The following is an 18,083-nucleotide window of genomic DNA, read 5'->3' on the forward strand; positions in this document are numbered from 1 at the left end:
TTTGATGTTTAATTTCACATATTGACAAGGAAAATAACAATAATCAAGTGACTAAGATTAAACATTCACTTACCTTTAACCATCAGGTTCAGCAATGATCCCTGCGCTTTCTCCCCTCCCAATCCCTTTTGCTTTCAAACATGAAAAACACAGAATCCATAAAAGAAAAAGGAAACTGCATCACACGAGAATTATGATAGCTATTGTTCATACATTTTAACTTAGTAAGTAAAGCTCAACATGTTTATGGGCAATAATATATGTAGATGATTATGTGACCTAAACCTTGCTACTGGCTCTAAGACCACAGCTTGTCCACAGCTGTGAACAGTTAAATACAAATTAGGGGACTCATTTGATCCAAGCTAGTATGTCTTTGACAACCTCAGGGAAAAAGGCACTACAAACTACATAACTGAGTGCCCTCAACATTTCTCCAACTTGGAAGATCTCTGGGAGCGCCTAGAATCTCAAAACCAGGAGGAAAAAAATCAGCAAGTATCACAAGAATCCCTTCAAACTTTACCTAATTAAATGTACTAACCTACATCATAACAATCTTTCTAGACTTCAATTAACTCATCTTCAAGGTCATTACTAGAAGGTAATATTTAAGAGCAAGAATTAAGTGTGGAACAGATTACACAAACAGTCATAACTCAAAAACCCTTTCCTGTCCAATAGTCTACTGGACTCTCAGTTATGAGAAAGAAGCCACCTTTGCTAAGGCTAGAGTACAGTCCCTTGTTTATTAAAAAGGAAGGCTTTCCAGCCTACCTAAGAAAGATGGCTGACTGCCTAAAGTGGAACATTCCCAAACCCCCTCATCTAATCATCACTACCTCCAAATGTATGTGTACAATGTCTAGCACTGGGTGAATGCAAAGAGCCAAACCAGAGCCAGGCAAGGGGAGAGCAGAGCATGGAACATGAACTGGAATACAGTTGGAGGCATCAATTTAACAATTTTATTAGCATGCTGCCTGTATACCACCCAATAATCCTAATTCTACGGAGGTGACAGCACATAAAAATACAGTCACAGTGTTCTGAATTATACATTTTCAAGACCCAATGCTACAAATGATACACTGTTGTCACTAAGAAGTAACAGCTTTGGGATGTTTGTCAAAAATGTAAATTGATAAAATTCAAAATGACGCTCAATTTAAGCCATATAAGAACAAAAAGACATAGAGATAAGACTTGTTACTGTAGTAAACAGTTTCAAAGGGCCTTGAAACAGAAGCTAGAGTCACAATACAAGTCATTTACATTATGAATAATGTAAATAAGCTCCTAAACTTCAGGTGGTAAAAATAAGGAGGGGTGATGAGGACAGAATCTTAGCTAGAAACTCTACAAACAACAGATAAAATCAACTTGAACCTTCAGGACAAATAACATTTACCAGGCATGTAATTTAAACGCATATAAGGTTCTACACTATTAGGAGCTCTTCCTACGGAATCTATAAACATGCTTCTAACTAGATGCTAGGAGTTTCCCGAAAACTCAAAAACCTACAAATAGTTTTAACCAAGAATGTTAGAATTCTATTTATGTTTCCCAAGAAAAAAGTAGGAGTGGCTACAAAAATGAAAAAAGGGCTACCCTGGTGGTCCAGTGGTTAAAAATCCGCCTGCCAACGCAGGGACATGGGTTCAATCCCTGGTCCAAGAAGATCCCAAATGCTGCGGGGCAACCAAGCCTGTGCAACACAACTGCTGAAGCCCACGCACCTAGAGCCTGGGCTCTGAAACAAGAGAGATGCCCTTGGACTGCAACTAGAAAATAAGAGAAAGCCTGAGTGCAGCAATGAAGACTCAGTACAGTCAAAAAGAATTTTTACTTAATTAAAAAATGAAAAAAGAAAGTGGGAATGATAAGGAAAGTAGAGAACATGCAATGTGCATATTGATGTTATCATCACAACAATCTCACAGTAATTATTCCTATTTAAGAGATTAGAACTGAGCCTCAGAGATACTGTTCAGTCAGTTCAGTCGCTCAGTCGTGTCCAACTCTTTGCGACCCCATGAACTGCAGCGCGCCAGGCTTCCCTGTCCATCACCAACTCCTGGAGCTTACTCAAACTCATGTCCATTGAGTCGGTGATGCCATCCAACCATCTCAGCTTCTGTCATCCCCTTCTCCTCCCAAGAACACTTTCTCTGTCAACCACTGTTAAGCAGGGAAGTGAACTTAGATGGCATTTCCAAGATCTAAATCCAGGTGTTCCAATTTTTGTGTACTGTCCTTTCTATGTCATCAAGCTACATCCAGGGCAGCCACAGGAGGATGCCACCCCCAGACAGAGGTGCCTTCAGTTTTTGCCAAGGGCCTTGACAAGTGTGTTCTCTTGGTATGCCTGCCTTTCCTTCCCAACTGTCTATTCCCCTCACCTTCACAATTTGCCCCTTCTGCCCTCAGTGATTTCCACCCCTTTCTATACCACCTTCCATCCACTCTTCATTCTCTTTCCTACCACATTTTATTTGCTGGCTCGCTCACTCTCTCGGCTCTCCTGTCTCCCCCTCTTTAGCTCTCTGTTCACCTCAAGCTCTTCCTCCTTCCTTGCATCTGTCTCTGCCTCACGCAATGAGAAGGGAGCTCACTTTCTGAAGTCTGCTTTGCTAGTACAGAAACCATTTGCCCATGGTTGAGTGGACAAGATAAACCAAATCACTCTCACAAGTGTTAACAAGTCAGGTATTTATTGTTTATAATGGGAGCTGTACTTGGTATGATCATCAACATGAGGCAGACTCCACAAAACTCTTCCCAGAAAACAAAACTAATAATCAGAAAAAGATGCTCAGGAATCAAGAGAAATCAAGTTATGAAAACTCAGATAACTGTAAGAAACGTCCTCGGCAGGTTAACAAAGAAACTTACTCTATTATGAAGGAGAAAAGCTAGCTGTAAATTGTAACCAGAGAAAATGCTCCCATCAGGATAGAACCATCTTTAAGTTCTTGTACAACTATACCTCCCCCTTTTCTCTAGTATTCAATTTGAGTGATGAGTTAATGTTAATGTTTCTTTAATTAAAAGTTTACTAATTTAATTAAAAGTTTACTAATTTGTGGCTCAGCTGGTAAAGAATCCACCTGCAATGCAGGAGATCTGGGTTCGATCCCTAGGACGGGAAGATCCGCTGGAGAAGGGAAAGGCTACCTACTCCCGTATTCTGGTCTGGAGAATTCCATGGACTTTACAGCCCATGGGGTCACAAAGAGTCGGACACGACTGACAGACTTCCACTTTCAATTTCATCTTCACTTTTGCTGAATGTCTATAAGGCTTCCTTCCTTCTACTAAATAATCTATTCCCTTTGGTTTCCCAAAACTACTTCCTATTTTTGTCTTTGGGCTACTGGTCAGTTACTCATCTTACACCCATCCAGTTTCCCTACTGCTGCCCCTCCCCATACAATCATCTCTTACTCCCTTTTACTAAAGCCACAAAGCAAGATAACCACCTTAGGGTCTGACCTACCTCATATCCCTCACCTCATCCTACCCAAGAAGGATCATCTGTATAAACGACGAAGTTTCTGAGTTTCCTTTCCATTTCCCAGATCTTTCTTTTGTAAGCCTTCTGCTTCTAACAAGGATCTTGTCCTAACCAAAAATCATAATTTTGAAAATTAAATTGGTGTTTTACCAAAATCAGTCAGTCAGTCCAGTCGCTCAGTCATGTCCGACTCTGTGCAACCCCATGAATCACAGTACGCCAGGCCTCCCTGTCCATCACCAACTCCTGGAATTTACTCAAACTCATGTCCATCGAGTTAGTGATGCCATCCAGCCATCTCATCCTCTGTCGTCTCCGGCTCCTCCTGACCCCAATCCCTCCCAGCATCAGGGTCTTTTCCAATGAGTCAACTCTTCGCATGAGGTGGCCAAAGTATTGGAGTTTCAGCCTCAGCATCAGTCCTTCCAATGAACACCCAGGACTGATCTCCTTTAGGATGGACTGGATGGATCTCCTTGCAGTCCAAGGGACTCTCAAGAGTCTTCTCCAACACCATAATTCAAAAGCATCAATTTTTTGGTGCTCAGCTTTCTTCACAGTCCAACTCTCACATCCATGCATGACCACTGGAAAAACCATAGCCTTGACCAGACGGACCTTTGTTGACAAAGTGATGTCTCTGCTTTTTAATATTCTGTCTGGGCTGATCATAACTTTCCAAGGAATAAGCATCTTTTAATTTCATGGCTGCAGTCACTATCCGCAGTGATTTTGGAAATCAACAAAATAAAGTTCAGCCACTGTTTCTCCATCTATTTGCCATGAAGTGATGGGACCAGATGCCATGATCTTAGTTTTCTGAATGTTGAGCTTTAAGCCAACTTTTTCACTCTCCTCTTTCACTTTCATCAAGAGGCTCTTTAGTTCATCTTCACTGTCTGCCGTAAGGGTGGAGTCATCTGCATATCTGAGGTTATTGATATTTCTCCCGGCAATCTTGATTCCAGCTTGTGCTTCTTCCAGTGCAGCGTTTCTCATGATGTACTCTGCATATAAGTTAAATAAGCAGGGTGACAATATACAGCCTTGACGTACTCCTTTTCCTACTTGGAACCAGTCTGTTGTTCCATGTCCAGTTCTAACTGTTGCTTCCTGACCTGCATATAGGTTTCTCAAGAGGCAGGTCAGGTGGTCTGGTATTCCCATCTCTTTCAGAATTTTCCAAAGTTTATTGTGATCCACACAGTCAAAGGCTTTGGCATAGTCAATAAAGCAGAAATATATGTTTTTCTGGAACTCTCTTGCTTTTTCCATGACCCAGCGGATGTTGGCAATTTGGTCTCTGGTTCCTCTACCTTTTCTAAAACCAGCTTGAACATCTGGAAGTTCACGGTTCATGTATTGCTGAAGCCTGGCTTGGAGAATTTTGAGCATTACTTTACTAGCATGTGAGATGAGTGCAATTGTGTGGTAGTTTGAGCATTCTCTGGCATTGCCTTTCTTATTTACTAGCATTTATTTATTTATTTATTTACTGGCGTTATTTATTTACTGGCATTTCTGTCCTGAATTACTGTCCCTTAACTGCTCGGGATGTCTTTAGAATGAAGTCCCTTTACTTAAGCCAGTCTGACCAGTTCTCAGCTGCTTTTAAACAAGAACCAAACTCTAACACAATAGGTTATCACTGAATTGGTTGTTAATGAAACCACACTCAAGTTTATATTTTAAAACAGTAATTCAGAGCTATGTACTGCACTTGGAACAACAGTTTCCAACAAATAAACACTTATCAAAATATTTTCTGTAACAGACATGTTTCAAGACACCTGCCTAGAAAGGACAACTTCACGATTCCTACCACCTCTGGCCACAAATAACTATACCAAAAGTATTCTTCTAAATGGCCAAACTTCTAGTATCAATCTGAAGAGAAATGATAAATTAATCAGATTCCTCTTAGTATCTCGGCCAGAAAGCTATGGATAAAGTGAAATTTGCTAAAGATCTGGCAGCTAGAGCTGTAACTTTGGGTCAAGTATAACCTGGTGAATAAGCAGATGATCAACATGAAGAAGAGAAAGAATGTGCAGGGGGGAAAAAAAAATCAGAGACAAGAGACATATATTAACCCCTAAGGAAACAGCCTCCTGGTGCCCCTGAGGCCCATGTACATTTCCTGCTCTGGGGTTCAGCGAGAATCCCTGGTGTTCTTTCATTTAATGCTCTGAAATTTTGCTACCTAGACCAGATGTTTGTAACTTGAGACTAAAATTGCCCTTACTAGAATATTTATTTCCTCAACCACTGAATCTCAGTTATCAGGCACATTTCTCCTCCACACCTACCTTTGTTCTCCTGGAGGATTTCTGCAAAGGCAAGCCTACATCACAATGGCTCCATTTCACTAACAGAGATCCAGAACAATACAAGCAGAAGATCTGGTGCCAAAAACCATTACGGAAAGGATACCAGTGAGAAAAAGCCAAGCAAATGCAGGAGAAACTTGAGCAATGAGAAGAAATGGAATGTGAGAAATTAACCTAATTTGAAATTAATCATTAAGGGAAAAGAGGTTCCCTGGTGGCTCAGACAGTAAAAAATCTGCCAGCAATGCAGGAGACCTGGGTTCAATCCCTGAGTTGGGAGGATCGCCTGGAGGAGGGCATGGCAATTTACTCCAGTATTCTTGCCTCGCAGAATCTCCATGGACAGAGGAGCCTAACAGGCTACAGTCCATAGGGTCACAAAGAGTCAGACACGACTGAGCGACTAAGCACAAAGTACATCAAGGGAAAAACACTTAGTAAGTCTGTTCCACACCATCTTCTGGTCTATGATATCTGTATTACAAACAATAAAACAGTAAATATTTACTGAGACTTATGTTGTGACAGGCCCTGTCCTATAAAAATCCTTATATGCTGTATGAGCTCTTTAAAAGTCATAACAATCTGAAAATGCAAGTACTCTTACCCCCATTTTGTTAAGAAAAACAAAAAGTAATTACATTCCTCTAGTAATATAGAACTAAATCAACAGAATTCTTGATTACTGGGAAAAACCAGAAACAAAAAACTCTTTTAGCTCAGGAGAATGCAAAGCCTACTACATGATGCTATTTATTCACTGTCAATAACAACACTGAATACCAGTATATTTACTGAGTTTTCAAGGCACTGGACTGCAAAATTATTCCAGTTTGTAGATGAGGTGTAATCTGTCCCAAGTCACAGAGCAGAAAGATCAAAAGTGGAATTCAAATTCAGATCTCTAACTCTTTTACTACCACTTCTATCGTGTCTCATTAAAGACAAGCACAAAGGGCCCAGAACACCTGGCTTAAACAACTGCTGTTCCAGAAACTGATTACTACACTATTTTTATAGTCTCTTCCATGATACACAGCAGGGTAGGGAAGGAATGAAATCACCACAGCAGCCAGAATTAGGTCAAAGTTCAGGTTTTTTATTACTATTTATCATTTAAAAACTGCTACTACCTTGGGCAATTAAATACCATTGAAGTTACAGATCATCTAATGTGTTGATGACATTCAGATTGGATGGTTAAGCAACCAAAAAGATAAACTACTCGTTTATCAAATCAAAGTTATCAAAACTGATTTGCTACCATACTACCATAATATATACCCCTCATGTAAATATCAGCACTTCCTAAACATAAAATGATTTACAAATTGAAAAGAATAAATATTTCAGAAGCAGTTAATGAACCCTATGATACTAGTGACCTTTAAATGTAAAAACCTCACAATTTCTGGTTCTTTTTCTTAATTTTACCAATCATAATCAAGTTGAAATCAGTAATGAGAGCAGGCCACTTTAATTAAAGAGAGAAACTAATTAATATGATGAAAGAACCTAATCTAAAAAGTATAAAACTAAAGACAGTGATAAATCTTTAATCTCTGCGTGTCTGGAAACTACTATCCATAGTGATCTATCTGAATGGTATACAGCTGACTTCCAAAAGAAAGAAATTTAACAATATGCATCAGGTTTTATAAATGTTCATGCCCTTTGATCCAGTAGTTCTACTTCTAGAAATTCATCTGAAGCAAATAACCAGAAATATGGGCAAAGTTAACAAAGAGCCTTCAACATGGCTTTGTGTTGGGAAAAGTGGTTTAAAAAAAGTTTACATACAGCAGGAATTATTAAATTCCGCAGATATTCATTTACAGAATTTTATGCAGCTACTTAAAACAGTTGTGAAATTCTCAGAAGAGAATATGTTTATGTGTAAAGATTCTATAATAGGCTACAAATCTGTATATATAAAAAGAGTATGTATTTCCATAGAGACACGCACAAAATAAGAAAGTAATATATTCAAATGTTAATTTGTAACTTCTTCAGTAGTTTCTGCATTTTCTATAATGCCAATGAAACGACTCAGAAAGAATCTTCTGAAAATAAACTTAACATTCATGAAGTCTTTTATATTAGTATCTTTCAAACTAATAATCCTCTTCTAGAAACATCTTAAATAACTAAAAGAAATGAGAGGAAAAAATAAGCAGAGCAAAGGTGCTCGTTGTGCCCTTATTTTTAACAATACTCAGTAAAAAAAAAGGTTATGGTATACTAAGAAGCTGTTTCTACAAAGAAGGATTCTCCTTCTATGCCATACAAAATAACTGTTATCACAGCTAGTATTTATTGACTGTGTACTGGGTAGCAAAGTGCTTTCATTCTCAAACTATGAAATAATTCCTAATTATCCCCCATTACTCACTTTTTTAATACAGAAGGAAACTGAGGCAGAAAAAGGTTAAATAACTTTTCCAGAGTTAGACAGACAAGCTGATTCCAGAGTCTGACTCTGAACCAGTGTCCTGTTAGCGATCAAAATGTTTTGGGGATACTCCAACTATTTAGGCAACGAAGTTGCACTAGATGAAAGCCTGCTGGAAACCCAAAAATGGAAAAAGATGACTAGATTACCCTGTCACCCAGCTCAAAATCTGAACATGTAACAACCCATACAGCCCATCTCTGGCTAAAACTCAAGGATTCCTCTTTGTTAATACAAGGATAATCGAAAAGAGACAAGGAGTCATGGGACTCCCGGGGAAAGAACTACTTAACGAAGGAAAGGAAATCTCAAGATATAAAAGAGAGGGGAAAAACTACTTAACCAAGGAAAGGAAATCGCAAGATATAAAAGAGAGGACTAAAAATGATCTACCTATTGAAGGAGAGAATAAATAACAGGTATATGTATGACAAAACCCACTGAAATGTTGTGAAGTGATTGGCCTCCAACTAATAAAATAATATTAAAAAATAAATAAATAAATAACAGGTATATAGACAAAAATTCATAGCCAAAATTAACATTCACAAAGCAGAAAAGAGTAGAAGCCGAATAATTAACGATGCAAACAAAACTGAGAAGAATTCAATCTGGAGGAAAAAGACACAGATTCAAATAGAAGATAATTGAAGAAGAAAAAAACCATCAACCGTCCATCGACTGATTAGTGTATAAACAAAAATAATATACATTGTACAAAGGAGTATTATTCAGCCATAAAAAAGCAACAGAGGACAGAGGATCTGCTGGCCGCTCAGTGGTCAGGCCTCCACGTTTCCGTCGCAGTGGGCGCAAGCTCCATCCCTGGGGGAGACTAAGACCCCACAAACCATGGTCACACAGCAAGAAGAAAAAGGAAGAGAATCAAGTAATGACACATGATACAACATCCATGAACCTTAAAAATATGCTAAATGAAAGAAGCCGGACACGAAAGGCCACATATTATGTGATCTCACTAACAGGAAATATCCATAATAAACGAGACAAGAATAGGTTTGTGCTTGCCAGGGACTTAGGAAAGGGGGAAATAGACAATGCCTACTAATGAGTACAGGGGTTCTTTTGGGAGTGCTAAGTGTTCCAGTGTTAGAAGCATGATGGTTGCTTAGTACTGTAAACATACTAAAATCCACCAAACTGTAAGTTCAAGGGTAAATTTTATGATATGTGAATATCTTATAACAGTAACACTGTTATTAAAAAATAGGAGATGGCAAACACTTTCTATAACAGATCAAGAAATAAATAATACAGGCTTTCTGGGCTATATGGTTTCCCCAATGGCTCAGCAGTAAAGAATCCATCTGCAATGCAGGACACACAAGAGACACAAGGTTAGATCCCTGGGTCTGGACAATTCCCTTGAGAAGGAAATGGCAACCCACTCCAGTATTTCTTGCCTGAAAAATCCCATGGAGGATCTCCTCCTCCATGAATAGAGGAGCCTGCCAGGCTACAATCACAAAGGCTGCAAAGAGTTGGACACAAATAGGCACCTGAGCACGTAACACCGCAGCCTACACAGCGTCTCTGTCATATATTGTTTTTCAGCACGCATGCTACGTTGCTTCAGTCGTGTCCGACTCTGTGCAACTCTGTGCAGCCTACACAGCGTCTCTGTCATATATTGTTTTTCAGCACGCATGCTACGTTGCTTCAGTCGTGTCCGACTCTGTGCAACCCTGAATGCAACCTGCCAGGCTCCTCTGTCCATCAGATTCTCCAAGCAAGAACACTCAAGTGGGTTGCCATACCCTCCTCCAGAGGATCTTTCGACCAAGGGATCGAATCCGTATCTCTTATGTCTCCTGCATTAGCAGCAGGTTCTTTACCATCAGCGCCACCTGGAAAGCCCTTTTACTTTCAACTACAAACTTGAAAATGTAAAAACCACTGTTAGCTCAAAGGCAGCAAGCTAGATTTGGCAGAGGCTATAGTTTGCCAAATTTGGTTTAAAAATAAGTCATTCCTTTTATGTTTACAAGTAATGTGTGCTAAGTTAAAATGGTCCACAAACTAAACAAAGATCAAATTTATAAATGGAACTTCCACAAATGTTATTGGATAAAGGGAACATACAGAAACTAGCAATCAGAACTTAGTACTTTTCTTAAAAATTAAGATCATATAAAACTAAGAATTAAACATCACATTAAAAAGTAAAGATAGCTGCTCACATGAAAATATATTGAACACCATTAGTCATCAGGTAAATAACAGATTAAAATCACAATGAAAGATCATTACATATGTATCAGAATGGCTAAAATAAAAACCAGTAATACCACCAAATGCTAGGAGGGTACAGAAAAATTGGATTATTCCAACATTACTAGTCTAGAAAACAACTTGGAAGCTTCTTAAAAGACTAAACATGGAACTACCGTATTACCCAGCAACTGGACTTCATTCTGATGTTCACACAAAAATTTGTACATGAATGTTCACAGCTTTATTTATAATAATTAAAAAATGGAATCAACCCTCATGTCTTTCAACAGGTTAAGAAACTACATCTAAAGTGCATCTACACCACACACACTATGCAGCAATAAACAGGGACGGTCTACTGCAGGCAACACCCCGGATGAGGCTCCAGAAGAGCATGCAGAGCGATGAAGGTTAGCCCTCAGAGGCTGTATGTAGTATGACTCTCCATTTCTATGACGTTTTTGAAATGACAAAATTGTGGAAATGGAAGACTGAATACATAGTGGCTGGGGGGAGGCCCCTACACCCCTGGCAAAGAGAAGGTGAGTGTATTTAAAAAGGGCTACTCAAGGGTTCCTTGTTTAAGAGCTACTTAGTACTTTGTGGTGGTAAGTACATGAACCCAGCAGATCGCAAAATTATATAGAACTTCATACATACACATACACATGCACCCAAATGAGTACAAGTAACCCTGGAGAAATGTGACTGGGACTGGATGGATTTTATCAATGTCAATAAACTAGTGTGTACACAATGTTACCTGCAAAGGTTATACAGTAAAATGTTACCACTAGGGGAAACAGAAAAAAGTATACAAACGATCTCTCTGTATTATTTCTTAACAACTACAGGAATCAACAAATAACTAAGTCAAAATTTTATTAAATTAAAAAAAGATGACTGCTATGAAGAAATAATGAAGAACCAACTTAAAATAATTCCCAAGGAAAAATCTAAAATAATCAAACATATAACCAAAGAAACCTTCCTCAAGCTATAGAACTATGCAAATCAAAATGTCTCGCCCACAGAGTACACAAAAATCCTATCCTGACCAAACTATCCTAAAGTTGGAGAATTCTATAAGTATCACAGCAGGGGGGGAACAGAATTAACTCTTGGTTCTCTAAAACACTACCTGCCAAAGTCAATAAGATCTACTATCTACAGTCCAAAGATTTTATGTCTTGACACAATTTGTCTTTCATAAAGGCTACAGGAATACAATATACAAAAGAGGTAATAAAATATACCACCCACATGCCATCTTTCAAGCAATTACCATACCAAGCACTCCAGTCAACCGAGCACATAAAATGGATAAAACTGCCATATAACTATTTAATGATATTGTTGTTTGTTGTTGTTTCAGTCACTAAAGCATGTCCAACTTTTGCAACCTCATGAATTGTACCCCGCTCAGCTCCTCTGTCCCTGGGGTTTCCCAGACAAGAATACTGGAGTGAGTTGCGATTTCCTTCTGCAGGGGATCTTCCCAACCCAGGGGAACCCACGTCTCCTGCATGAGCAAGTGGATTCTTTACCACTGAGTCACCATGGAAGCCTATTTAATGGTACACTACTAGTTAAAAGGCTCCATTTATTGTTAAACACAACACAGGTTCTCAAATGTAGTATGCTAAGTGAAAGAATATTTACTTGGGCTTCCCTGGTGATTCAGCTGGTAAAGAATCCACCTGCAATGCAGGAGACCTGGATTCAATCTCTGGGTTGGGAAGATCCCCTGGACAAAGGAATGGTTACCCTCTCCAGTATTCTGGCCTGGAGAATTTCATGGACTGTGTAGTCCACAGGGTCACAAGAGTCAGACACAACTGAGCAACTTTCTTTTTTTTTTTTTTTTTTTAAGTGAAAGAAACCAGATTCAAGCGCTACATACATTTACAGTACATGTATGACACTGTGGAAAAGGCAAAACCACAGGGACAGAAAACAGTTGCTGGGAATGGAAGTACAAGCTGACTATGAAGAGGCTCCAGGGAGACAACAGAAGAAGAACTACAACTCTGCAGCCTTGGAAATGAAAACCAGAATCATAAAAAGTTAACATGAAAAGGCAGAGGATCATGTCCCAGATGAAGGAGCAAGATAAAGCCCCAGAAAAACAGCTAAATAGAGATAGGCAACATACCAGAAAAAGAATTTCAGAATAATGATAGTGAAGATAATCCAGGATCTTGGAAAAAGAATGGAGAAGATGCAAGAAGTTTACCAAGGACCTAGAAGAACTAAAGAACAAACAGAGATGAACAATACAATAACTAAAATGAAAAATACACTAGGAGGAATCAATAATGAATAACTGAGGCAGAAGAGTGGATAAATGACCGGTAAGACAGAATAATGGAAATCACTGATGTGGAATGGATCAAAGGAAAAGAAATGAAGACAGCCTAAGAGAACTCTGGGACAACATTAAATGCACTAACATTTTCATTTTAGGGATCCCAGAGGAGAGAAAGGACCCAAGAAAATATTTGAAGAGAGAATAGCTGAAACCTTCCCTAACATGGGAAGGGAAACAGTTAACCAAATCTAGGAAGTTCAGAGTCCCAAGCAGAATTAACCCAACGATGGGACTTCCCTGGTGATCCAGTGGTTAAAATCTGATTGCCAATGCAGGGGACATGGGTTCAATCCCTAGTTCAGGGATATTCCACATGCCACAGAGCAACTAAGCCCACGCACAAGTACTGAGCCCATGCCCTAGAACTAGAGAGCCACAACTACTAAAGCCTTCAAGCTCTAAAGCCCAAGACCTGCAACAAGAGAAGTCATCGAAATGAGAAGCCTGTGCACCTCAACAAAGACCCAGTGCACCCAAAAAGAAACAGACAATAAGGGGCTTCCTTGGTGGTCCAGTGGTTAAGAATCCACCTTGGAGAATCAGATTTGATCCCTGATCAAGGGCTAAGATCCTACTGTGGAGCAACTAAGCCCAGGTGCTGGCACTACTGACTCTGCATGCCAAAATGAAGACCTGACGCAGCCAAACAAGTAAAAATTTTTTAAAAGAAACAATTATTCTTGTTATTAGACAAAAGAAATGATTAACATTTTTTAGGTTTTGAGTAAAAAAATTAGATGGACATATTATAAAAGATTCTTAGGGCTGAATTACAGATGAGGGTTGGTTGGTTTTTGGTTTGTTACTTGGGGGTTTTTATTTTTATGATTTTGTAACTATACTTTCTGAAATATTTACAATAAGCATTGATTGATTTTTAGAACTCAAAAATACCTACAAGTCATTCTTTTTAATGGGACGGGAAATTTTTGATTTTTAAATCACTGTTCATTAGGATACAGAGAATGAAATTAGGCCATGGAAAGAGTACTTAGTTCACTTATAATACTGAGAAACAAAATTACAATCATCACCAAAAGAAATGACTCGTTTTAACATATCTGCAAAGTTGGCTCATATATTTAGATGTAAGGGGAATAAACTCTAGTGTGATAACAAAGGCATTCTATATTATTAATCAAACATTTCTCAGAGAATCAGTTTCTCAAGTTTGAACAGTTCATTATTATTGTTACAATACAAATAGCTGGCACAGGAAATAAGAGCTCCCTATCTAAAAGGTCTTCAGCCAGGGAGCCTAGTAAACGTCTTTCTCCACTGAGCAGTCTTGTCGCTAACCCTCACTCCTCCTGTGTTTCATCATTCTATTGTTTGTAGCATGTAAGGGAATAGGAATTCTCAATGAGTAAGTCTATCCAAATACATCACAGCAACATAATTAAAGAGGGCAGCTACCAAGCACATCAAACAGCTCACTCTGGACTTCATGATCCTAAGGGAAAACATAATACATAAATCCAAAACTGTGTCTGTGGGAGAAAATATTTTAATAGACTTCTACCTCCTCTGGATAAAAAAAAAAGTAAGATATACTAATGAAAATATCAGTGACTCTCAGCCAAGAGACAGAATACAAATGAGGAGACAGAACTTAATAATCTTTTTAATACACACACCGGTATGTATTTTGTATGGTTCATTTGTTTACAGAACTCTTCCTAATATTATACAAATAGTAAACCTTCATCTGCTCCTTTTCCAGAACAACTACTACCTGTAGTTTCTTACCCTGTAATTTGCATTACTGTGAGATCATGAACCATGGAAGTTTTTCCTCTCAGAGTTGAGAGGGACTTTAGGTGTAACAAATTTATTAGGTTTAAATTTGGAGACTGTGTGCCTTAGAGTAACATTTGAAATGGGATTTTAAAAAAATCAGACCATGTGTTTTGTTTCCTATACTAAAAATGATGGCTTTTAGGAAATTTTGAACTATAAAAACAGTAAATCCTCACTGTAAACACTTTGGAAAGTAGGGATAACAAATTACAAAATGGGGGATTAAGGCTATTGAGAAAATGAAAGCAGGGAAGGGAGACAGTTACAATTTAAATAATGTTCACAAAAAGCTTCACTGAAAAGGTAACTTAAACAAAGGACTGGAAGAAGGTATATGAGTAACCTTCACAGACATCAGAGACAGAAGCACTCAAGCAAATGGAAGTGCAAGTCAAAACTCTGGGGGATGGGATATGAGGGTGATTCTAGAAATAGCAAAAATTGCTTTAATGTCATTCCAAATGCCACTAAAATACAACAAATAGAAGCCTAGACTTAAGCAAAAAGCAGATCATTGGTAGCTGCTGAGATGAACTACAAAGGGCCAACAAAACTTTTGGAGAAGATGGGAACAGTCATTATCTTAACTGTCGTGAAGGTTTCACAGCTGAATACTTTGACATTTCAAAACTTAACAAATTACACAAATTATACATTTTAAATGTGTGCATTTTATGTCAGTTATACCTCAATAAAGATTTTTTTAAAAAAAATAAAAACTAGCCCTACAGTAATAATAAACATATCAGTAAAACAAATGAATCAAAACAGATGCATATATGGGAAGAGAATTTATTATAAAGGAGGTCTTTCAAAGCAATAAATAGTGCTAGAATTAGTAATTAACAATTTGAGGAAAGTAAAATTACATCACTAATTCCTGCCTACACAATGCACAGAAATTCCAGATTAATTAAAGATGAAAATATAAAACTATAACTACTAAAATATTACAAAAAACACAGGAGATTAGGTGAGGGATGATCTAAGAGCATACAGATAATGAAATCATAAAGGACAATAAACACAGTTAAGTGTTAGTTGCTCAGTCATATCCTATTCTTTGCAACCCCATGGACTGTAGCCCACCAGGCTCCCCTGTCCATGGAATTCTACAGGAGAGAATACTGGAGTGAGTTGCCATTTCCTTCTCCGGGAGACTTTCCCAACCCAGGGATCGAATCCAAGTCTGCATTGCAGGCAGATTTTTTTCTGTCTGAGCCACCAGGGAAGTCCCAAAACATAGTTAAAAGACATAAAAATAGTTTTTATAAATTTAATAAATTACTACCAAAAAAAAAAGACTCATAATGTATTCACTAAATTTTAAATTGCTACAGTCTATCTGGAAAACAATGTAGAAATATGTATCAAAATATTAAATACATTCTTCTGTTACTTTCCCATCTTTGAATATACTCTAAAGAAGTGACTCCGGAATACAAAAATATAACTGCAGTATTGTTTACTACAGCATTATTTAGAATGTCAAAAGTTTAAAAACAACCTAAAATCGAAACTGGGATAAAACAGTCAAATTACTATACTTCAATACACACAGAAGTAAAGAATCCACCTGCCAATTCAGGAAATACAAGAGACAGGGGTTCAATCCCTGGGCCAAGAAGATACTCTGGAGAAGGAAATGGCAACCCACTCCAGTATTCTTGAGCACAGTCGTGTCTTGACTCTTTGGGACCCTTAAAAAAGAAGTAGAGGTATTTACTGACCTGAAAGGATGACTACAACTGTATTAAAGGGGGAAAAGACTATCATGTAGTATGTGCGTGCCTGGACACACAAAAGAATATAATATATTTAGAGAGTGCAACTGACCCCATTTGGTTTAAAACTACAATGCATCCACGTATCTGTTTATATACGTGCAGAAACAGTTTGGAAGGAAATAACCAAACTGTTAAAAGTAGTTAACTCTGAAAAACAGATCATTGACATTTTTTAAAACAAACATGTACTATCAAAAAAGTTTTCATTTTAGACAAAGTAGATTAGTGATTGCCTAGGTATGTGGGTGAGGAAGGTGGTAAGTGACTGGTAATAAAGGCACAGGTTTTCTTTTGTGGGTGATGAAAACATTCACTTTGAATGTAGTGACGGTTGTACAACTCTGAATATACTGAAAACCACTGATTACTACATTTTAAATGGGTTAACTGTATGGTATGTGAATTATATCTCAATAAAGCTATTCTACTTTGGAACAAAATCTAAACCCAAAACATAAAAAATAATTCACAATTTAATATTGACACTGCACTTTATACTTAATTTGCCAATAGAAACCTTAAAAACCCAAACAGCAACTTAAAAAGCTTCAAACAAGAAAAATGAGTCACTAGCTTCCCTGGTGGCTCAGTGAAAAAGAATCCACCCGCCAATGCAGGAGATACAGGTTCCAACCTGATCCCCTTGAGAAGAAAATGGCAACCCACTCCAGTGTTCTTGCCTAGGAAATCCTATAAACAGAGGACCCTGGCAGAGCTACAGTTATAGTCTATGGGGTCATAAAAGAATTGGACATGAATTAGCAACTAAATAACAACAGAAAGTGTTGAGTAGTTAACCACTGACAATAGAGGGATAAATTACAACCTTCATTCTATCTTCATAAAGATACTATCCTTAAACAATAATAGATAATATTCACTTATGAGAGCATGAATGAACTTTGAAAATATACTAGGTTGAAACAGTATGGCACCATTTCCCAATATGTAATGTTGACTGTGAACAAAAAGTTTCAGTGTTTAACAAATTAAGCAAAGTAAAATTTGTTTCTACAGCCTCCTGTTTGCCTAGCTCTGATGTGGTTTTAAAAACCCCCTCTCCACTCCTCCCCAAAAAGCATAAAACCAGAGTTGATAGGAATTACTTTAAGAGCTCTTTAATGCAACTCTGCAATAAATGCTTACTGACTCCTTAGCTTCATGCCAAAAAGCCTCTCAAGTATTCAAGACCCTGCATTCTGTTACACCTTACACCTTATCAATTCAAAATGGTATCATAATACTCTTCAAAATAAAACTCTCGTCAGTCTAAGTCTCTTCAATAAGCCCTGATGACATAATGTATTTACTCATCATTTATGAGATACATGCTATTTGCCAGGGGCTGGAGATATAAGGCTGAAAGATTCTTCAAGAAGAACCATCACAGAGGTTCTTAACCAAGCTGTACATAAAGATAACCAGGGAGTGCTTTTTTAAAAATATATAAACTCCATCTCATCACTGGATATTTTGATTCAGTGGGTTTGGACTTAAGCCCAAGCGTCTGTTCTGAAACAGATTACTAGCACCCAATGGTGAAGGAAAAAGTAAATATTCAACTCCAATTGAATATTTGGAGCTGAAT

The 18,083-nt window shown here is 37.9% G+C and overlaps 1 protein-coding gene across 17 annotated transcripts in view; it reads right to left on the reverse strand.

Annotated features, from left to right (window-relative positions):
* Positions 1-18,083, reverse strand: part of PUM1 (pumilio RNA binding family member 1) — a 121,366-nt gene that overhangs the window by 88,131 nt on the left and 15,152 nt on the right. The gene's annotated exons all lie outside the window — the stretch shown is intronic.

The sequence above is a fragment of the Muntiacus reevesi genome, chromosome 3 (genome assembly GCF_963930625.1).
Source record: "Muntiacus reevesi chromosome 3, mMunRee1.1, whole genome shotgun sequence".
NCBI lineage: Eukaryota > Metazoa > Chordata > Mammalia > Artiodactyla > Cervidae > Muntiacus > Muntiacus reevesi.